Source organism: Formica exsecta, unplaced genomic scaffold (assembly GCF_003651465.1).
Source record: "Formica exsecta isolate Colony F162 unplaced genomic scaffold, ASM365146v1 scaffold2, whole genome shotgun sequence".
NCBI lineage: Eukaryota > Metazoa > Arthropoda > Insecta > Hymenoptera > Formicidae > Formica > Formica exsecta.
In genome coordinates this window covers 518,552-543,030 of record NW_021849297.1, presented here as the reverse complement: position 1 = coordinate 543,030, position 24,479 = coordinate 518,552, and the positions used below count along the sequence as shown (strand labels likewise).

Genomic DNA, 24,479 nt, shown 5'->3' with positions numbered 1-24,479 from the left:
TTCTTCTAGACGCGTGCTATTTCGCGCAATATTCGCGGATGCACCGGTGCTGTGCGAGTCGCGGGATACGCGCGTTTTGCATTTTACACGCATATGAATCACGATGTTGCCTATACATACGCCGAAGATCGAAGGTCAATCGAGATCCCGCTCGCTAGAGGAGAGAAAAGCCTCTGCGAATTCGATTCGCCTATGACGAGGCAGCTGCTGCATCGAGTATATAATGAATGCGCAATTAAAGATCGTTGGTTACATCGCGTCGTTATACGCACATTATCGCGTCCCGAAGATGCGCAAACTGGTTTTGCACGCGAGTCATTTTATCTTCGCGAATAAAAGCCTTCCCCGCGCTGCTTCCGGTTGTGCAACGATCACTAGATCTTTGCCGCTCTGCTCGATCATTAGCGATCGTCTCCCGTTGCATTTCGTGTTTTCGTTTTCTCTGTCTAACCGTTGTACAATTAACGATTTGATGAAAATTTCGATCGCCGATGCAGATCGTCACAATCTGATGCAAGGCAATATTATGCCGTCTACAGTTGTTAACGATTGATTGAATGCGACTATATAAACGTCCGCGTATAAGAAACGTAGAATTTGTTTCAGAAAAAAAAGAAAGAAAATATCGAAAATGCCCCCAATACATTGCAACAGCATTACTCGCGGCATTGTCTCGCGAAATTTTTGTTTCGGTGAAAAACGCGAAGCCGAATAAGAAAAAAGAAAAGTGCCGGACTGTAATGCGCTTATAATTAATTTCCGCGTAATTAGAGGACGGTGGCGTGGACGCGGGACGGCACGGCGGTTATCTCGGCTGGACGATCGTTACACGGCAACCCTGTGGACAAGAGGCTGCACAATAAGCGGCAGCTACCGTTATTATAATACATCGCAGAAAATTAATACACAGTCAGACGCAATCGGTAACTCATCGCTCGAAATAGTCCGAGCAAAGTTCCTAAACTACAAGCGGAAATTATTTATATCCGGATGTTCGCGGATATTAAGAATTATTGTACATCAAGTTCTATATTCCGTGATAATTGCACGAATTGACGATAGTCATGGTACGTGACTTCGGAGATGACTTGGATCGTTTGTTTTTACGTAACTTTTTTTCAAGCGCGTGATTGAAAGTTATAGAGCCATACATATTCATCGCGGAGTCCTCGCATACGCGTCGATAGCGTAGCAGATTCATGGGAGTCCAGTTCGATATGTAATTTCGCTGACGGACTGACGAGAGCGAGCGACGTAAATGCCGGACGTATATATGGACGGCGCACGATTTGACCCCGCTCGGTTGAACTCTCGTCGCGCGACGCGTTGTAAATCATCGGGGCCCACCGTAGTAGCGATACGTGCCTGACCAGTTTGATGGCCGCGGCTCATTGACGCGGTTCCTCGATGCCCCTCCATTCACAGGATTCGCGCCGTTATCGTATATCCGCACGCATTTAGACTCCACCTACCGCTGCCTCATCGATCGCGATCGCGCATATTTTCCTTGCCGCGTTCCCTCGCGAGATGATGCTTTCGTGCAAAAGTAGGAAAATCGACGATCAATTTGTTCCCGCCCGCGTCTCTCTTTCTCTCTCTCTCTCTCTCTCTCTCTAGTCTTTATTCGCAGAATATTATAAAAGCGTAATTATAGTGGATTATACCGATTTATTTAATAAATTACGCAAAAATATTATAACTCTTTTATAAGGTTCTATAAAAATATGAATATATTAATTGTCAAGTAAAAATTGCTACACGCAAATTTAATTCTGTTTCTTGTACGACCAAATTTTAATTTTTCATCGGATTAAAACGGATTGGTGTGATGAATGGAGATATATATATATATATATATATATATATATATATATATATATATATATATATATATATATATATATATATATATATATATATATATATATATATATATATATATATATATATATATATATATATATGTGTGTGTGTGTGTGTGTGTGTGTGTGTGTGAACGCGCGTCTTAATATAATACTCTTCCAATTTTGGAGTGACATAAGCGCGAGATGATATACATTCGACATAATATATTCTAGCCACGTGATTTATCGATCGTTAGACCGAATAAACTTATTGAGGCTAGTTTGCTTCAGTTTGCCTCTCGCTACTGCAAATAACTCTAGCGATGTGTGAAATATGGCATTAATCCCGATCTCGCTTACTAATTTAGACGGTATCGATTTTATCCGCTAATTCATCTCGTTTAATTAAACTCATGCGCCAGTTGAAGTTGCATATTTGACATATCAAGCGAACTATATGTTTTCAACATATTTCAAAAGTTACGTTCCTATCCATTTCCGTGGCCATTCGATCAAAATATTATTTAACATTCTTCTCATGCGAATTAATATAGTTTGAGATTTTTTTTGCGATTATCAAATCGCGTAGGTCTTTCTTCGATTCGTCGTCAAAGCCATTATCTATCCGCCTACTAAAGTAGCGACTCTTTCTCTCTCCCTCGTTCGGTGCTCCTGCTGGCTCGCTGAGATCGTGGATAACAGTTATTAGGGAATTTTTATAATGCGCGCGTATCGCCCGTCCTTCAGCGGCCCTTTCGCTCCCGCTATCTTGCTCGTCCTACCGTTTTGCACCAGCCAGTGAACGAACAAGCGAACGAAAGGGAGACAGAATGTTGCACGAGAGAAACGGAGAAAGAGAGAGAGAGAGAGAGCCCTACTTTCCCTAGAGCTCGGCGTGCATCCACGGTAAGCGTATGCGTAAGACACTCCCCGATCCTTGATTATATATAATTATCGGCATTTTAATAACTAATCATTTTCCCTGCTCCTTCTTCCACCGCAATTCTGCGGAGAAAGAAGCAGCTTCCGACGAGATCAACTCCGCTACCGTATCTCCGGCTTCTTTCGCTTCCTCTTCAGTACGCATCTTCGCTAAACACTCGGCCCCGACCGGCTAGTCTTCCTAACCTTCCCACTTTATGCTCCGTTAAAATCTTAATTATACGCTTGTCCAGTAAATATCTTAACGGTTCTTTCTCGACTACATCGATTGTAATATCGGAATGTAGGTAATTAATATTTCGAGACTCGTATTTGATTAAAGAGATTTCTTATTATATCATAGATATAAAAATCTTCCGATATCCTTTTATACGTGTTTCGATCAACTGCGCCATATAACTTAGAATATTATTTATATTTTAACCGTATACTCTCGTCTAGCGAGGTTATTATTATATGAATATAAAAACAAATATCAGGTTGTGAAAAGAATTATACCAATTTTAACCAAAATATTTTTTTTTCTTTTTATAAAATAAAAATAAAAATGTAATGCTAAGAGAGTTACATTTCATTGTTATTTATGAAAAATTTGCACGTTCAACATTGGATTATTACAAGAGATATTAGTTTAACAAATAAAATATAAATAACAATTATCAAGGAAACAAATATTCAATTAGTAGCATTGACTCTGCGCCGATTGTTATTTCGCGAGGAGAAAATGGAAAAGCCTAGTGGATCCTACGGCTGAGAGGACAACCACTGAAACCCCGTAAATATCCCCGGGTGTAATTAAAAGCTATCGATTTGTCGTAAGCCGCGTAATTGCACGAGTTACTACGCGCTTCGAATAATCGCTCCGACCCCCCTCTGGTCGTCTCCCACACTCGGCCCGAAAACTTCGTTGGGACCTCGCGTCGCCGGAGAGATAACGGAATATTTACATATTATCGCGGAACACACCGACCTCGCGCGATCCACCCACCTACGTCTCCCGCGGTGAAACCATCAGCCTCATGGGGGAAAGGCTCGCCACCGTAGATTTCGGATCTCATCGCGTAGGGACGAGGAAGAACGTCGAAATTTGCGGTGCGACGTGATGAATTAAAGTCGGACGGATTCTATGGTGTTGAAACTCTTATGAAAATGAAGTATATAAGCAGATTCAAGTAGTATTTTTTAATCTTATTGGTCAAAATAAAAGAAAAGATATAAGAGACTAGTCTATCGAAGAATATCATTTGAAAGCTTTTAAACCAGTTTTTTAAAGGAGAGAGGGAGATATAAGAAAGTATATATTCTCTTCCTTCTCAGATTTTTCCTATCGCATTTCAGATGCAATTTTACGTGCACATTTTTATCTTGTCTCGAGATGGTCTAAAATTCCGTAGAGTACTCTTAAGAGCAGACATTTGAGCGTGAAACAATTACAGCATCAATTCTCGTTCGATTTCGGAGAGAGAAAGAAAGATAGAGCGCGCCCGAAATCTTTTCCCTTATATACGGACTAACCGAAATTTTCAACTCCTACTACGAGCGGGAATCGTAGTAGGAAGCTTTAAGGGGAGACGATCGGCGCTTTAATGCTCCGCTCGAGCGGCGAAGTGGCCAAGCTTTATGAAGCACACGCGGTAATGGTCGCCTACTCGTGGAAGGAGACGAAAGGAACGATTTTGGCGTCGCGTCCGTGTGCTCGTGGGCTCGTTCACCAAGTGTAAGTGGACGCCCGGGGTCGTAACGCGGCGGTGAAGCCAACTCGAGTGGAGTTAAGGAGCGGCCCCAGGATAGCTCTTCCTGCGGGAATAGGAAGCCCAATACTCCGCACTTCCGTCCCTCTTCCTTATACCCGAGGGCGCATAAATCACTCCCTCCGCTCGGTTAGCGCGAATGCGCTTCGAAGATGTCCCGGTGCTTCCCAATATTATGTAATAGCGTGCACATCGTAAGCGATAAACTTACGTCTTTTTTTTTAGAGTCATGTATTCGCAAGCTTTGACAGTCGATTTGTTGATACTTGATGTTCGACGCTGTCTCGTGTTTTTTTTATATCGGGCTAAAATATCGTCGGACTAAAATATTATATCGTCGTGAAATATCGATTTAGTAAAATATCCGCGGTGTATTTAAGTGGGATAATAAAGTCCAATTTTCGTGTATATGTGTGTATGAAATATCACTAATGAATTGCTACTTTATTCTGATCGTGTCATGCTCTTCATGAATGAACATTTATCGAGTTTTGATTCTTTGCGCCTCTATTAATAGGATCAATGAGTTTGCTTACAATATTCACTCGGATCCGGAATTATTCTTATGCATAAACAATAACGCTTTTTTCCCGTTGATATTAAATTATTGTATCATGGAGTATTTAAAAATAAACGGCTGCGTTATATTTTTAAATTAGATTCATCGACTTTTCGTACCTTTCATTTTCCTTCTATTCATTATTATCTCGCACAGAAGAAATGACGTGCAGAAAGTTTATTTATATCCTTAGCGTCAATAGGCGACAAAGCTGTCTCGAGGATCGCTCGAGAGAGGATAGAGCGTCGCATATAGAGTGTCGTCGGTCAGAGGGTGCAAGTGGTAGGTAGGTAAATGTAAGCAGTAAGCCATTTTCCAGACGATGAGGCGCGAAGCCCTGGCACGTCCTCTTAGCACGGGTAATCCCTGCTTTGCCAACCGAACCGACCTGGGAGAAAGGGGAAGAAGCCACCCGCAGGTGCGACTTCGGGGCTTCGCCTTCTCCCGAGGCCCATATTTAATATCGCTCGTCCCCGCTTATAGTCCGCGCTTCGACAGGAGTAACTCGCTCGGAAACTCGTTTTCCCCGCGCCGCACTGGAATATATTACGACGGCGACACCGCAGAGTCACTTTTTGCGCGACGAGATTCCGTGTCAGCCTCTTCGCTCGCGTCATAAAAGAATACGATGCCTTGCTTAGTTAAGTTTTAATCGATCCCACGTGGCAAGTACGTGGCTATTGATCGTAATAAATCCGTGCCCGGAGGAAAAAGAAAAACGTGAAATCGTTCGCGCGTGAATTAATTAAATGCGGTTGTCGAAGTGTTATCCCTGTGATTATCCACTTGACCTTATCGCGTAATGATGGCCGACGTAATATCGCGCGTATGTTTTATGATAGCGCGCCACTCTATTAATCACGATCTTAATCACGATTCGTACCGCTCTTTTTCTCACCTCTGTGTCTGATTTCGCTCGCGATATCTCGTCGATCGTCGCGAGTTTTCATAAGTAGATCTCGAGGTCCGTGATCGTGATGGGACGACGTGTATCTCTCACGTCCATGACACGAATCTGCCATGAGTTTCCCGTTTTGAAGTCAAGTTCAACCATTCTTGACAAGATCAGCAATTATACACCTACGCAAATTGGCGCCGATCGGGAAAAGAAAAAAAGCGAAAGAAGGAGAAACAAAGAAAAAAGAGCTCCTCTCTCTCTCTCGCGTTCGACTTACGTCAATCTTATTACTCACACGCATACTTATTATTTGATTGTACGATGATGATGAACGACTGCAAGCTGCTGAACTGTTTATATTTTTCTGCATCAATATATATTCTGGATAAATATTAATATTATTACTCTTTCCTTAAGCGTGATATTATAGATAGTGAATATTAAACATGTCACGCATTACAGCAAGATATTTGAATAATGAAGATTATGTCATGAATTTTAAGTTAATAAATCTTGTAGTATACTACGTATATTAGAAAATATGCTTTTTCCTTATGGACGGAGGACGCTCAGATATAAGAACGTTGATAATATTGTCCACAGAAATGCTTCGAGAAGCGGAGGGAGATACTTTGCCACTCGATTGCGTACGACGCGCGCGATAAGAACTCAATTACTGTTTCATCCAATTGTGTGGATCTTCTTCGTAGTTTCTTTCTCCCGATTGCTTCGTTATTCCTGCTCGCTCGCTCTGAATGTTCCTGTTTTCCACAGTTTCTGCATCCTTTCAGCAATTCTTGTCCGAGAACATCTTTTCGATTCTTTCTTAGCGCAACGGCACTCATATATGTTATCGCTCTTAAACCCGGTAAGCGGCGTGTTAAATTCGACGGACTGGAAAAATGATTTCCGCGGCACGTAGTGGTTTGGCGTTATTTCTGCCCTCCTTCCGCGTCGTCGGCTCACTTTTGGCGACGTAAATTTTCAAGCTCGGTCGCTTCCCGAATTCTCCGCTAAGTCGAGCTAATTTAAGTTTCGTCAGAGAGGGACTTCCCGGACGGCAGAAGCATAAATTTGATTTCGCTTTGATGCCGCGGCGTGTCCGCAATGGTATAACACTCAGCAAGAGGCTCTTGTTGGATATGCTCTCGCACATGCCGCTTCCTTTTTTATTCCTTTCCGTTACTCCCTCGCTGTCTTTCTTTGTCTGGTTAGCAGACTTCTTTTGCGACAATCGCGCGTGGATGACCGCCGACTGTCTTTAAAAGCGATTCGGTCGCCCGAGTCAACAGCCGGTCTAATTTAACCAGACATTATTCGGTCATCGTGTATATGCGTTGCCACGTAATTAGCCCCATGTAACCTAGGAGCGTGGCGACGTCAACGATACCATTGCGGCGCCGAACGAGCAAGACCGAGGCGAATGACGAGACCGAGAGACAATTCTATTGCTCGCCCAAAACTTCTCGAACGCGTCTACGACTCTCTGGAGTACGCTCGGACAAATATCGTGAGTTTTCCTGTCTCTGGCTGAGTCGCCGCCTTTTTAGAGTATCGCAGACGTCGAGTTGCAATCGGTGTGCCACCTGCTCGCAGGGCGAACACCTGAATAGTCAATGATTCGTCGCGGTAATCCCGCTTTGAATGCCCCGTCTTTTTAAGAGGCGATAGGCGCACGCTTAACGACGCGCATACGGCCCGGCACCTTTTTAGTCACCTCTCGGCATTATGCGTGAATTCACCTGTCGTCGGTATGTTTCGGGGCGAACCACTCGTGTGAGCATCTTTGATCCATCTTCTATACGTGCCTTGGATCTCGCAGCGCGACGTCGCCGATGAAGGGTCGCTATTTAGTGACGGTATTAGATGTTCATTGATACACTGATGCGTAAAGATTCCATTCAACTCAAATTCCATTCTATAGGCGATCTTTTCCAAAAAATATTATTAACAAAATAATGTAATTTAAGCGATGCAGCGAAAAAAGTGCATGAATAATAGGAAATAATCATGATTCGATATAATTGGTATTTTTTTTTTTATTAGTGATACTGTATCAATGAAAATACATAAAAATTGAGATCTTATAAATCGTAATTTCACCTTTTTTTTTTTTTTTTTTTTATTTACGTATATTTCTCTCTGCCCTTTTCCCTAGATTTTTATATCATATTTGGAGCAAAAATTATATATAAAAATATATGTACGAAAGATAGAAACATATGTTCGTGCAAAATACGTTACATTGACATATACTAGCGCTCCGAGGTTAATGAATACGCTATCATTCAAGACACATTGTCATGGCGCGACCGGATGAATTTTACGGGCGTCAAGCTTTTCCCTTTACGTTCTATCGCGTCGCCGCGGGTACTCTGTCCCTTCGTGGATACTATTTGCCCTCCCCGCGGACATTGCAGCCGTCGCCGCAGTCATCCATAGTTTATATCGCGCGAACACGCGGGCCCCCGCGTAATGGCCGTCCGTAAAATATTTATCACGGAAATTAGTCGCACAATGATGTATGCCGCAAACCTCGCGTGCGCGCGCGTACATACAAATACACACATGCATGTATGTGTACATCACACACACACACACACACACACACACACACACACATACGCATACACTTGCGCGCAAAGTGAGCGCAAGCGAATAACGAGGGTGCGCTTGCGGACGCTGCAAAATTGGCGCGAACGCACGTGCGTATGCAAACGTCGCGAATGTGCGTGTGTACCGTTTTCGACTCGACAATACCCGTCATGTTGTATTGACGACATATCGATTTGCCGTTTCGACGACCGATCTTTCCACTCTCGCGCGTCTGTCGATGTCGTTATTACGGATGGCTCGGCGAGACGAACAGATGAATTGCGTACTTTGCCCTTTGAAAATAAATTTGTAAACAATTTTCCTTTTTTCTCTGTTTCAGGTAAGTGCGATTTCTTTTGGCCAATCCTGGATAACGATACGGGCTGTAGTAAGTAATAGATAAATTTTTTACATAATATGTGTGATATATATAGGAATAGAATGTTCCTAATATATCTACAACTGTGAGCAGATAAATTATCAGTTCATTATAAACATCGTGTTACATGTCGCTTCTCTTTATTCTCTTTTCAATTTTTAATACGAATTAAATGATTGGAGTTTTTTTTTGTGAATGAAAAGAAAAAGAAGGCGACCGTTGACTTAGAGTAGAATATAGAAGGCCAGGTGTTCTTGAGATTGTCGACCAAAAAGACACGATGAACGTTTGCCGCATAAATGAGAAATGCGAAACTCCTGTTATACAACACATGTGACGAGAACATAAAGGAGCTCGAGCAACTGCTAGTAATGAAATCGCGGCTCTTATCGCCACCATAACATTACACAGGATTACCGAATAATTATTTCCTGATTCGAATAGTCTGTCGATGAATATAAAAAGAGAAAAAAATGAGAACAACACGACTGTGGATTAAGAAAAATGAACGATTAGGACTCGGTAATTTTATGAATTACGATTGATAAGCTGTTATAGATTTTGCATTACGTGTCGACTATATGTAATATTTTTAAAAAAATGTTTTAATGTGTGTGTGTGTGTGTGTGTGTGTGAGATTTTCCCGCTAATTACCGGTATCGTAGACTATAATAACTCCATACGCACAGGATGGCGTAAACTCATGTGACTCGACCGATGAATATAAAAAGAGAAAAAAATGAGAACAACACGACTGTGGATTAAGAAAAATGAACGATTAGGACTCGGTAATTTTATTAATTACGATCGATAAGCTGTTATAGATTTTGCATTACGTGTCGACTATATGTAATATTTTTTTAAAAATGTTTTAATGTGTGTGTGTGTGTGTGTGTGAGATTTTCCCGCTAATTACCGGTATCGTAGACTATAATAACTCCATACGCACAGGATGGCGTAAACTCATTTGAGAACGTGACTCGACAATCCACTGTTCTGTATAAATAGAGTTGTCACGCGATTGTCGTAACACCGGGACGGTTGAACGCAAAACAAATTGTGACGGAAGACAAGGTATTAATTAGCGATTCCGCGTGGTTTGTTTACGAGTTTACGATGACGTGGTTGGCATTGAAGGATACGTTTCACTCATGGTAGCCACAAATTGCTATTACATGCTATTTAGTCGGCGGTCGGCAGCATCGCGTTCCATTATTTTTACGACTGGGTTAAAGCCAAATCGTACCCCGGTCGGGATTCGTGGACCAATTCGTCCCTTATGCCCGCGAGCGAGATGGTTCTCAACTTGGGCTCAGCGTCGCGTTCACGGTGGCTCGTAAATCCATAAACACGTACCGTTCCGTTCCCCTCAGCTCGTTCTCCCCTTTTCCCGGTGTTCAAATCGATTCCGGAGTACCGAGTGTGTTTATTTTATGCTCATTATAAATATTCATTTCGGCTCGGCGCACCACGAATACGGATCGTATCGTATCGGCGCGAACGAAATTCGAATTCGGGAAAATTTCTCGCGCGTCAAGCCAGTTGATAGCGCGAGCGAAATTAAATCGCGCGTCCGTGCGTTAATTAATCCGCATTGCCGGCGCGTCGGTTCGCGCGCGCGCGCGCGCGATAGGTAATACTCGGCCCGATTTTCCGCCCGATACGCAGTAGTTTCTAATTAACGAGACACTGTGCGATCGATCCAATAAAAATGGCCGAATAAATCGACGATATACGCTGTCATTACGTTCGGCGCGCTAAATCATTATCGCCGCGCGATTATACCGCGATACACAAAACTGCGGTATGGAGCAAATATTTTTTAATTACGCGTATCGGCGTTAATCACGCGATAATGATACCTCGGTGAATATTTCGTGCTTTCACTCACTGTCGCTGATGTCGCTGCCGTGACATTAATTCGACGGCCAAACGCGATTGAAGTTCTGATCAGACTGAGAATTATCCCAAATCTGGAATTTATCTTCGCGCGTCACATTGCGTTATCCTTCGCTGATGGCGGGATTTCATGAAATGCGAAGCGAAGTGGAAAGAATAACGAGAGCATCGCAGGCCAGACAGGACAGACGAATACAATTTGAATAACTGAGAGAGGCGAAGCCGCGACTCGCGGTTACAAAATCCACAAGGGACATCAAGTTCTCGTAAAGCCCTGACGTTTACCACGCTTGCGAATGCGGCATTAGCATCGAGAAGTGCCACAAGTTTAGCTCGCCGTGTCATTTCGATGTCTCTTTAACTTGGCCCTCTCTCTCTCTCTCTCTCTCTCTTTCTCCGTTTCTCTTTCTGTCCTTTCTCTCCCTTCGTCTCCGTCCGTCTTTCTTTCTCCTCGGGTTATCTTAAGCCGAGGAGACCCCTCTGGCTCTCGATGGATTTTAAAATTGCATGCGAGGAAGTACCCCGTTGCACGTAACCACCTTGCACGTCCAATGATGCACGCAATTGCATAAATTAATAATTATTCCTCGACATAAGACGCCGTTGCATTACGCCGAGAGGCATTCGAAATTCCGAACGCGATGTTAATGCGGTGACTCAAGTTTAGCGTCTTCTCGATATATTTTGCGCGTCACAGGTTATATTATGGACGACAAAAAATTAACCTACGACTTTGCCGGAGGACTTGCATTAAATCGTTTCGAAGATAAGTTGATGATATCATTTATGTGCGTGTGTTAACACATTTTTTCTTAAATTACTTTTTCAGATATTTTTTGAATTAAAAATATTGCAACATTCTAGCTAGAAAATTATTTCGGAACATATATTTCTAAATTTATTGAGCATTCGTGCATTTGATACAGAAAATGCAAAGAAATGTAGAAAGTAAGAAGCAAATATTTATCGGTACGATATATTTGACCAATAAAATATGTAGTGTCATGTTTATATCCGATTTATTCAAGATGTAAGTTTCTGTATACTACAGAAACTCCCATCATGTCATCCTCGAAGCACACTGTTGCTTCAGAATCTGCAATGTCTTTTGGTAAAATTTTCTCGACATAATCCGTATCTTCGGGGTCCCGCTTCAAGTGCATCGCGCACGTTCTCGTACGCAATTTAGACAGTTCTGGAACATTTCGACGTGATAGAACACTCGACTGATGGAGGACGCGTGTAAGAGCAATGAGGTTAGTGCGTCTCGAAGATCTCATAGGTGGGTTATGGGTTGGAAGTTGGACGAGCTATATATATATATATATATATATATATATGTATATAACGCGGAGAAAGCGGCAAGAGTCGAAGAGGAGCTGCGCGGAGCGGACCGAGGGGGACGGGTTACGGTCGTTCGGGGTGCAATGACGTAGGGCGTCGGAGGCGTTGGTGGCGCTGGGTTCCCACCGGCGTATCGATTCCTCGATGCTAGGCAAGGAAACCAACCCCCACGCCCCTTTCCTCTAACTTCGTCCACCCCCGAGCGGCCGTGCCGGCTGAGCCAGCCCTCTCTTTCTCTCTTTCTGCCCATCCAGTCGGCTCAACCACCCACCATCTGCGACCCCTCTCGTACCGCCTCGTCTTCCGCGCCCATCTCCGGTCGCTCCGCTACCCGCTTTCCGTCCGCCATTCCCACCCTCATCCCGAGCAACTTTCCGGATATGAATTAACAGAGTTACGGAGTCTCTGCGGTGGTCGAGCTTCGAGTTATGCGGCTTACTGACTGCAAAATATCTCTGATGCGTGGTGTTTCTGTATACAGGGGTGAACAAAGTACAGGTGAATCGCTGATAAGAGAGATATCGCGTTAGTTTAGCATTGTCAACGGACGAGCTCGTTTCGCGATTTTGATTTATGTCAGTCGAAGAAAGGATTGATTTTTTTGTAGTCGAGCCACGTGCGAGGCTAATAGGATAATTAAATCGGCCGATATAGGAGTGATAACTCGTCACGAATGCTGATTATCGCCAAAGAGTAATCTGTCACGACATCTAAATGGAATTCCAAGAGATTAGAAGAAAACTCAGTCACTAATAAGCTGGATGTTTTTATAAATGCCACATTACATTCTTAAAAGAAAAATTAAAAAATTCTACCGTTAGTGTAATTATATTTTTATATGAAAAATTAATTCAATTTGTGTATATTTTTCATTTTTAAAGTATAATTTTCTTTTTGATTGCACTTTTTTTTTTCAATCTTCATATCTTATAGAAATAAAATATTTTTATGTAACATTTGATTTCCGTTGCATTGCAACTTTACGTCGCGTATCAAAACTCCACGACTATGCACTTTCACCCGGCGGGTGACAGATCGACAAAATTAGAGTGCCCTTCGGGTTTCCCGTCGCGATGCCATTTAACCCGCATGCAAGCATCCGGCTGATAATGCCATTCCGCGGCACTGGGTTAGTGCAAGCACGCGGATGCAGTGTCGAAAGGACAGGATCGGGGGAGGAGGAGGGGGCAGAGTGCCGTTGTGCCCGGGAAGGGAGGGTAGTCGACCGAAGAGGGGTCGTAAGGGGGTGGTCGGGTAGAGAGGGAGGGGAGGGTTTGGGGTATTAAATCATAGTGCTGGAGCGCGCCTGCCGCCGGTTTACTGCCGGATAAAACGCAGTGACTGTTATGTTATGGACCACCTGTATGCCTCGACCCTGAACTCCGCTCTCCGTTCGTCTCTTTCTCTCCCCCCCTCTCTCTCTCTCTCTCTCTCTCTTTCTCTCTCGCTCTTTCTCGAAGCGACTGAGATCTATATAGGTCCGAAAACAGCCCTCGCGCCGTTCGCACGCGGACGCGAAATTGCCCGGCAGTTCGTCGTCCGTCTCGCAAATTCCCCAAATTTGTCTGCGCTTGACGGGCAATGGTAATGGCTAAAAGACTTCAAATTTTTATCGGATACCGGCCGCATTCTCCATTGGATGCATGCGTTTTGCCACTTATTGTTAAAAGCACACGATCGATCGTTTTATTCGCCAAACTGTTTGTTCATCTTCTCACACGAGACAAGGAATTGCTCACTTGCGAAATCTTTTCCGATAGCGCTATTTTATTTTTACTTCGTAATTACGAATTATCTTATATTTTGATTAATTTGATCGTATAATAATAAAATTACTTTTTTACGGTATAAAAGAAAACATGAAGCATTCTAGAGATATAATCATCGTGTCCTTTTCTTTTTCACGATGAATTAAACAATACGCGATCTAATATATAATTAAAAAATAAAACGCATTTTGTTATACAATGTGATAAAATAGATATAAAATTAAATAGATTACTAATTACAATTCAACTGCTATTATACTGACTAAATATATAAATATATGTATAAGATCACCTGATATACTTGGCAATAATTAATTTAATTAGTCCTATCTGATAAGATTACATACGCGATATCTCGCAGAAACGAGACTAGTATTGCGCTTAATATTGCGAAAATCTCGTACGAATGGCGTTCCATAGCGGCGAGCAGCGTGAAATCACGCGATCCGTAACGACTCGCGGCATGCGTTCGTTCACCAACAAGATACGAACTGTGCGACGAGTAATTAACGCATCGCCCGATCCGACAGGTCTGACGTGCTCGTTTAGGAATGGAATTCGCGGCGGAAGCAGCCGCTTGGCACCTAAACGATGCTCGCCGGGAAAAACGACATGCTCGGCGAAGGGAGAAGGAAAGAGAAGCGGATTTTATACAGTCGTTCGCGCGCGCCGTACGCGAAAGAAAAGCGTTGTTCGTTTACGCGCGCGCGCTCTCCGGTACCGCTCCGATCGTCCCCTCGGCCTTGGTGCCGAGTTTTTTCTTCGACGAGTAGAGAGATCGGTATCCGCGATTATATTATAAATATACATGTAACTCGGCGAGTTCCCCGACAGTGCTCGCACCGTATACCTACCTACCTATTCGGCGATTGTCCGTGTCTCTGTGTGTCGAGACAACGCGTGGTCGCGTGTATTCGTGTGCCGTTGGCATCGCGTACGGAGTCTCGGTACCATATCTGCCTCTATATAACACCGATATACTCCAGAAGGCAACCGAAGCCAAACGACGCGGCACAACCTTTCTCTTATCGCTTCGTCTCTCTCCGCGCGTTCTCTCTCTCTCTCTCTCTCTCTCTCCCCCTCGCTCGCGCGCGCACGAGGCATTAAATACAATAAAGACATTCAATGGGAATTAATCGGAGATATATCTACCTATCTACCGTTCACTCGCGGCGCATTGTTGCCGCCGGTGCACAACGCCGGTATGCGGCGCCGATGCCGTGACGCAAGGTTCGCTTCTCTTCCTCCGCTCTACGTTCCTTTCTTTTCTACTCCTCTGTGTCTCGCTTTTTTCTTTCGCCGCCGACCGAATAGAGATATATTCCGCGGCGGAATAATATCCGCGACCGTCACGTTTTTAGCGGGTGTAACGCTCCGCCGCGTCCTCGACATCGTTGCTTTGCGTTGCGTCGCGCCGCGTCGTCGAACACCGCCGTTTCCTATCTACCTACCTACCTGGCAGCCGGTGAGTGCTTAACGAACCCGTACCCGTACGCATCTTTGGCTAGCCGTGGCTTTTTCCAAGCAGCTGGAACGTCGCACGGTTCGATACGCTACGACGGCGAAGCGAGATATCTTAACTCGTGAATTAATTTCGCGACGACTGCTCTCAGTGTCTTATAATTAGACAAATAAATATAAAAAAGACATTTTTGTCACAATAGAAGATCCAATCGTTTTGGGAGAATTTGTAAAAAATTTATATGAAAAATAATAAAGATTCGCATATATATTTACGATACGATAAAATAAAACCGTTCATATCTCTCAAATTAAAAATTGAAAGCAAGACAGATTACTGTATCGATTGCCGTTTATAAAACAGTTCGGGAAACAAGTTTATGTGAGCCATTATCTTTTATTAGTCTAGAAAAGATGCGAAAAACTTATGAAAGTCAAAACTACGTCACTGAATATCGACGATAACGCTTAAATCGTAAACTCGAGTTTGATGTCAAGGTAAAGCGACAATAAAGTATCTAGATATCTAGGCTAGCGATTTATTCAGAATAACTAACGCGACGCGGCGCAGAGTACGATGTAATACGGTTAAAGAGACGTAACTTTGTCACAACTGTCACTCGTTACGGCACCGCGACGCTTCGTATCTACCGGGGCGTCGCAAACTTCTGCGTTCGCGCTGCGCTTATTGTTGGATACGCCGTCGAATTTACATTATTGACGCGACGCCGTTATGGAACTTTTCCCGGCAGCGGTAAATAATCCAGGTAATCGTCGGCGCCGCATTGTGCACTCGGTGGTGTAAAGAACGGCAGATGCGCCGTCAATAAAGCTGCGATGCCGGGAAAACGCGACTAATGGCGACGCGCAATAAAAAATTAAAATTGGAACTCGGTCCACGCGGAAAAAAAAGTCAGAGCTATATTAAAACCAGCAATGAGTATTGTTCGCGCTATTACTAATAACGAGTAAGAGATATTCTTTTCTTTCCGTAATTAGAGATTTTTAAAACATATTTTTCCGTTCATTCAAAACTCTCAGTTTTATGTCGAGTTTTACGCTCGAGGGGGTTTATGAGCAGGGACGCGCAATAAAAAATTAAAATTGGAACTCGGTCCACGCGGAAAAAAAAGTCAGAGCTATATTAAAACCAGCAATGAGTATTGTTCGCGCTATTACTAATAACGAGTAAGAGATATTCTTTTCTTTCCGTAATTAGAGAGAGAGAGAGAGATTTTTAAAACATATATTTCCGTTCATTCAAAACTCTCAGTTTTATGTCGAGTTTTACGCTCGAGGGGGTTTATGAGCAGGTATGTGTTTTTTTCCATTATCAAATAATTTCGTCGCGATATATGTATCAAACAGTCTAGTAATTGCGAGATTGCTTGGACGTTATCTTATCAACAATGAAACCGCCCCCATTTTTCTCCTCGACGATGGTGCCCTCCCCCTTGCTCCAAGTCATCCGCCCCTGTCGTTACAATTATTATTCATCTTATCTCGCTCGATTTGCATTATATTTAAATTTAAATACATAGCTTGGCCTTTCCATCATATCACCACCTACCACGAACTTGTCTATGCCTATCTGTTCCCCTCTCATTCTCTTGTTTTCTCTTCCACCCCCTTTCCGCGATCTGCCATCGTTGCTTACATTCTGAGGTTACCTGTCTCACACATTCCCTGCTCAATAAATTCGTCCTGTAGTAGTAGAGGCCGCGAAAACAATGTCAAAGTCGATACGATTATATTACCGGCCCGAGATAATGCGTATCCCTTTTTGAAGGGCTGTCTGCTTTCACCAAGATTTTCGCTTTTGCTTCAAACCGACGATTTATATTCTGTTCTACCCAAAAAGTTTATGTATTTTACGTGTGTATGTGTAAACAAAGCTATATACCTATATTTTTCTCTAGTAAAATACTTTATAATATTAAATCTTTCTAAATTTATTTTTCTCTGTGAAATAGATGTGTTTTCAAAATTCACGAATAAATAAAATATTTCAACACGATAATATGATCTTGTACTTTACAATTTGAATATTTTTAAAGTTGTATATTTATCAAAGGTACTCACGGAATATTTTTGACACGAATCGTTGCACGATGTCAACTTTGTTGGAACGAAACACAAGACATAGAAAATGAAATGAATATGAAAAATACTATCGTGACGTTTTGAGAAATACGACGCGACAAGCTGGTATATTTTTAGAAATCAATGCGAACCTCTGCAGGTTGTGTCGGTACGGCGCTGGATCCGGTTACATTTTCTTTCACTGTGCATTTTCGCTTTTCCCGCTTGTTGCATCGGACCACGCGATACCTCAATCTTTTGCGGAATTTTTGTTCTCGTCATAAACAGATCGGGCAACTACCCCGACCTGCCTCAATCGAAACATTAGTGGCGAAACGACGTCGTAAATAACGCCTTAAGTGTACCGTCATACCGTTGACCCTATGCCAAGAATACGCCGATCTACCCAGGAGCTTCTATTTCGTCTAACACAAAGTTATCATATATTTGCTATACGTATGTATAACGGAAATAAGATACAGTCGCGTAATAATAACAATTAACGTACGTTTCATTAAAAAAAAAAAATATAATTATAATAATATATAATTATTGAATTATTATTGTAGAATTATATTATTAATGTAAAAAATTATCATATATCGTCGTCACAAGAACATTTGTGCAATTTTGAAGAAATAAAGAAGAAAGATACTTCTTTCTTTCATCGATAGCCATTTTAGACGAAAAAGAACATCTCCAGATTCGTATTTGGCGATGTCGAAAGTGAAAGAAGGAGAAGTAACTCGCGATCCGGCGTCTATAGACGACGTAAAAACTGTAGGATCGTTTCTTTCTCCCATTTAGGAGGAGTGAAGTGAGAGGCCGAAAGGAGAGACGGGGAGGAAGGGCGTCGGCGATAAAGGTGACGTAGGGCGTCGCGACGTCCGTCAAGCCGCGCCGGTTGGTCGGCCGGCGATGTTCTCCGTCTCTCCCTTCCCCGATGTTCTCTCTGTGGCCTTCGGCGGAAAGGATCTTCCACGTCCTCTGCCTCCCCCACATCCTCCTCTCGTTTCTCTCTGGAAACGAGCAAAACGCTTCTCTCGGGATCAAGGAAGAGCGCAGACTCCAAACGGCACCGGCGACCCCCGTGAATGGCGACCCTCACAAACCAATCGTATTCCCGTTTCCATCCCTCTTCGCCGTCGGAGGAGACTCCGACGGGAGTTACCCTCCGCGCAAACCCTGTCGACGTCGTTACTGTTATCCCGGCTGCCCCTCTTTGTGCACCCCCTCCCCCTCCCGCGTTCGTCTCCTCCCCTCGTGCTCGACCGAGATTCTCTCCGGCAGGACACCGGCGTCGAGGACGATTCACCGTTTCCGACGTAACGACGTTATTTTCACGTTTTAATCGTGATCCGGATTACGTGGTCCGCCAAAGATTTTCACGCCGATCGTCCATTTGGCGGTTTAAATCCATTTTATTTCGTGACGAGAGGAAATCCGGAAGTACGATTCACCGTTTACGACAATTTTCTTGATTTTCCTTTCGTCAATCTCTCCGCATTTTATACATTTTAAATTTATCACGAAATTTTTATTGTTTCTTAATATATATGTTAAATTAATATTAACATTTTAATATAAAAAAATGATAATGATTCGAATAATGTCAAAACTGATACGAGCTTTTGATTATTGAATCTGTGTTATGAAGTATTTACAGTACATCTTTTATAGTACTTACAATTAGTTGCTCTTCGTACTAATATTAAGATCGGCCTTCACTCAAGTTCTCCTTGGCACAGGATCTGGCGATTAACTGAATAAAACTTTGGGTCTTGTAACGCAGTTATGTGTACAATCTCCTCGAGTGTATGTATATAATCCTCACTTCAGCGTTCAATAAGCGCGTTGCGTAAACAAACAATGTTTACGTTTGAATTTGTTGGTATGTACGACAGAGATCCTGTTCTATGTCCAAAAAAATTTCGCTTTATTTCACGAACTTTTCAAGGACTGAAAGATATGCGTGGCCTCTGTGTATTTTGAGTTAGATTTTATTTAGTTGCTTGCTAACCTTTGGATGAGGAGGATCTGAGTGAATGTCGAAACTAATACCACTACGATCTGCTATGAAAAGCAATTACATACTACGAGAAATAACTGTACTGTAAGTAACTTTATAGCATATGTACTCTGTCTAATGATTCATATTGACCTTGACATAATTAGTTGAATCTTTTTTAAGAAAAACTAAAATTTACTACTTATCTTTAGAATGATATAATATGTTTTTTTTCAATTAAAGTTTCTGTTAATTCTAACTTAGAATCATTTCATTTTATTAATGGAAAATCAACGAAACAGTATTATATATTTAGTTATATAAATATAACTAGTTACATATATTATATATAAACAAGAAAAAAAATCTGAATGAAAGCTCACATATGAAACATTAATTTTTATTTCATTCTTATTCATCTCTAGCGATTTATCGAAAAATGGTTTTATCAGAAATCGTCTTAAAGAGACGCAAATGACATCGATAATTTCGACGAGATCATTTCCGATTTTCTATTTTCGCGCTTCTTAAATTCAATATATTTTATTCTATCTCTTTCTTAATTTCTTCACTAATCTTTTCGAGTTATTTCCACGTATCATAATTCTTTAATAATAGAGATTTGTTCTTGCGATTATACTTTAAACAAAGTTTTCGTTTAAGAGATATTTTGTGTTAGAGTTTAATTTTTTACGCGTTTTCACATTTGTTCGAAATTTTATGGAAGGAAAATGATTTCGTTGATTGACATCAGTCGGCGTCGTCATCGTGTAACGGAAGTGTCATCCTGATATATGCGTGTACGGCCATCGACTACGATTCGCAATTATTGTCGATGGCGTTATCGACGCGCACCTGTCGCGTTACGTTCCTGATAATCGTCGTGCGACTTAACGTAGTGTATCGCTCACATGACAGGTTTGTGCACGCATTTCGCGAGACATGCGTCTGACTTATCTGCGGCGGAGATGATGAAACAGTTACGCGTTGCAATATACCTCATTGTTGCCGTGCTTTAAATACGCATTACTCAAATTATCGCGGTGATGGCGGTCGTAAATTACGTCTAAAATTTCGTCGCCGTCGTTGATTTCGCCAATATTGGAAAATTTATGAACCGACCTATTGTAAGGGGCGTCGCCATTATGGAAGAATGTCATCTCGTTCCTTGGCATTATCTCTTTTTAATTACTCACCTCTTTTCGCTTATTAAGTTTATACAAAAGATAAAAAAAGCACAAAGTAGGAAAAAGTATCTGCGCGATATCGGGACGGGTTTCCTGAGCACAAAAGGGCATAAACAAACAGACGCGTCCCCGGGACAAAACAGCTGAAGGCCATGGCTACTCTCAACTTTATCATCCTCTTCCCATTGCTCTTTTCTCCACATATTCTTGTTTCCTTATTCCGCTCGTATGCTTTGCTTTTCTTCTTCGAACGCCCAGTGGAATTTAAAAACAATTCGATAAATTATATCTCGCCGAGATAAAGCGACGGCGATAGAAAAAGGCAATCCCTGTATCTTTATCGCGCAGCACAACGATAACTCGATACTTTATACCACTACTGAATAATTAATGCGAAGGTGAATGCACGAGGGGGTGTGGTGGACTCCGCAACGGAAGCGCAACAGTGTCATTATGAATCTCGAGCGAGTGCTCTTTAGACTGAGCTACAGACGGGGAATGATCGCGCCAGAATTCTAACGGGTCACGAAGATAAATACGATCGATAAGAATATGTGTTATTCTCGCGCGTTATATCATGTAGAATAAATAACAATTCTTCCTTTGTTCTTGCGCGCGGGAAAAAGAACTCGTTATCGCTCGTTAAAAATCGTTACGCTTGTCGAGGAACCGCCGAACTGCGGGATAAATTTTGCCACCTGCTTGGATATCCTACAGTTTTATACCGTCCGTATTTAAGAGAATAACGAACGTGTTTCGTACTCAGATGCGAGAGATGATCGTGGAGCAAGTAGCCAACGTAATGTATTTCAGTCTTTATCGTAGCTCGTGATAAAATTAATGTAAAGTAATTCCACTTGTATGGCTGCACTCTAAGCACAATTGCCGCATAAATTCGATCCTGTCGTATAATGTGAGCGAATTTTCATTAAACGATCGATGTATTGCCTCGTTTAAGTGCAAAAACGATTAACGTATCTCTTCGACATAATTCAATCGCGCGCGACAGATCATTTATCGATACTTATATCCTAATTAAACTGAAACGTCGCGCAATCATATTTGAAAAATTATCTACATCATTTTAAAATGCAAATACTTTAGATTGCTATTACTCGCCATAATAATCTTGCATTTATTTGTGACAGATATAAACATATTATTGTACAAATACATCTGTCAATTTTTACTTTTACATAAGGTATGGACAAGCGCAGAGCACATATATAAAAATTTACATCATTATTCGATGAATGAACTTGAATACATTTTAGAATGAAAAACCAATACGAGTAGCATCTGAAATGTATCTGCATTGAAAAAAAAAATTGTTATCTTAACTAAATGCGTTCAACTGATTATCATTTTTTTAATTGAAATATTTAAGTACTTAAGTCAAATACGTCATGTTAGATTTAATATGTCATATTTAATTTAAATACTTAAATATTTCAATTAAAGAAATAGTAATCAGTTGAACGCATTTAGTCAAGTTAATAACTTTTTTTTTCTCAGTGTGTGAATAGTGTATTATATATCGCATGCAAAGCATGCCGATGTAAAGTGCGAGACGAATTTATCAATAAATCGAAAGCAGTAACTTATAATCGTCTTACTATTGTGATAGCGGTATGCCTTTGTGTCTCGTGTTTGAACAACTGCACGATAAATTAATCCACTAGTTTAATATTGTTTTGATTTGCCGCGCATTTATGTCCATCAATATATGTCGAATTCTTTTCCCTTTCCCTTTTATAAGAATATCAGGAATAAATTGAATGGAAGATTTTCATTTTTCTATTTAGCTAATTCCAATTTCTTTCCAGCTAATTTTAGATTAGGTTGAAATTAATTTCTCTTTTAGATTCAAAATTCTCATTATCACATCGTCGTGAATTAACATTTATATTTTGTGAACTAGATTTGTATTTCGTAAGAATTAAGCGAACGTCGATATATTCGCGAATTACGGTATCAAAAAAATTTTTATTAAGAAAAAAATCAGCAACTCTCTCTCTCTCTCTCTCTAAACCGATAAAAAATATTTATATATTAAAATATTTTATTATTTACTCACTCATTATGTGTGGCGCGCATATGTGTTCATATTAATTATGGATGCTTTTGAAATTGATTTAGTTCTTGCAGTGGACATTCCATTCGATCCTTCGGAAACATGGTTGCGCGTTTTCCTTTTGCCTTTCCCCAGACCTACCGTAGTTTACCTGCCGACATATAATACACTTTATGTAGCCAAGCGTGGCATGCATCTACTTTGATATGTGCTTTTTATGGCGGCGCTGAAGGAAAAGCCTCTTTGACGAGTCGCGGTCGTCGTCTTAGGAACGTCCGGAGAATGTTTCTTGCGAAATACCAACGTTCCTCGAGAACAGATGCTCGTTATTATATTTACGTATTATTAATGAGTGTTACTAAAAGTCGCTTTCGTTTCACAATAATACGCAATCACGAGTACAATAATGATTAATTGGTTGATTAAGTTATAAATAATCTTTTATTATGAAATAGATATAGAATATTATCGAAAGAAGGTTATTTATACTTACATTGTTCAACGTTTTTTCGCATGTGATGAGAATCTCTTAACCGAGATTATATGATTGAACTTTGCTGGGAATTCATCTAAACGCGAGACATAAATCTCGAATTTTTCGTCGTCAATGTTCAGGCAGCATCGACTTCCGCGTTACCAAGGCAGTTATACGTCCGGTTTTATCGAATGGCTGCTGCATCGGCCGGAAAAATCCTGGCTTCGGTGCGGCGCTCAGTACTTCGATTCTAACAAAACATCACCGCTCTTTTTGTCCAACTGCTCCTCGCCTGTGTCTTCCCTTTCTCTTTCCGTTTCGCTCAACCGACAGGCTCGCTCTTTCCTCTCTTTCCCCCTCCTCCCCCTCCGGCCACCATCGTGGATCAATACACCGTAGCGAAGCGGCAGCCCCGTAAATGTGATTGTTGCTCGATTTCTTGCGTCTTAATTGCCTCGCGCTTAACGACGTAATTACCCGACAAGGAAAAAAAAAAAAAAGGAGAAGAAGGAAAGAAAGAAGCGGGGTCAGCGCGGTGATCTTCTATCTTTCCTTTTCGATTGTACCTCTTTCTCTTTCCTCTTTCTCTTTCCTCTGTCTCTCTTTCTAGCCATGGCACCGTCAATCGCGCACCGTTCTCTTCCTTCTCGCGCGCGAGTGTCCTTTTTCTCCTTCCACCGCGTCGTCGATCCCGCCACGCGGACCCTGAAAGTGCACATCAGCCGCATAGTGCAATCATCGTGCCGTTCGAGGAAGAGAGACGAGATGGACGGGGACGGGCGAATACGATAGTTCGCGCGAGGGACGCCGCGCGGCGTTGCCGACGGCGTCGCTGGCGCTTTTCGCGTTCCTCGTTAGCTGGCAGCACGAGCAAGGCGCGTTTGAACGGTCCGTGCCGTTGTAGAGTAACGTTCGCGATCTTTTCGACGAATAATTTCTCGCAGATTACACGACGAGATTACCACGTCCGGCTCCGATCGAATTAATCTACGTGCGATACTATACCTCTCCTGTAAGTAATTCTCTCTTAGCAGCGAGTCTCTTGGCAGTAACTTCGATTAATCTTTTCGGTATGATCTTCGATTAAAGCGGCCAAGAGAGAGCCAAGCGCTCGCAAACGACTAGAGTCGACATTTTGAATGAAACGAACGATGTTCAGTCACCGAGGAACGCTAGGCGGCTCACCGAAAAGATTAAGCGAGTTATTCTTTC

The 24,479-nt window shown here is 42.0% G+C and overlaps 1 protein-coding gene across 4 annotated transcripts in view; it reads left to right on the top strand.

Moving 5' to 3' along the window:
* LOC115234269 (homeobox protein homothorax) overlaps positions 1–24,479 on the top strand; it is a 403,166-nt gene that overhangs the window by 183,794 nt on the left and 194,893 nt on the right. The window lies entirely within an intron of this gene.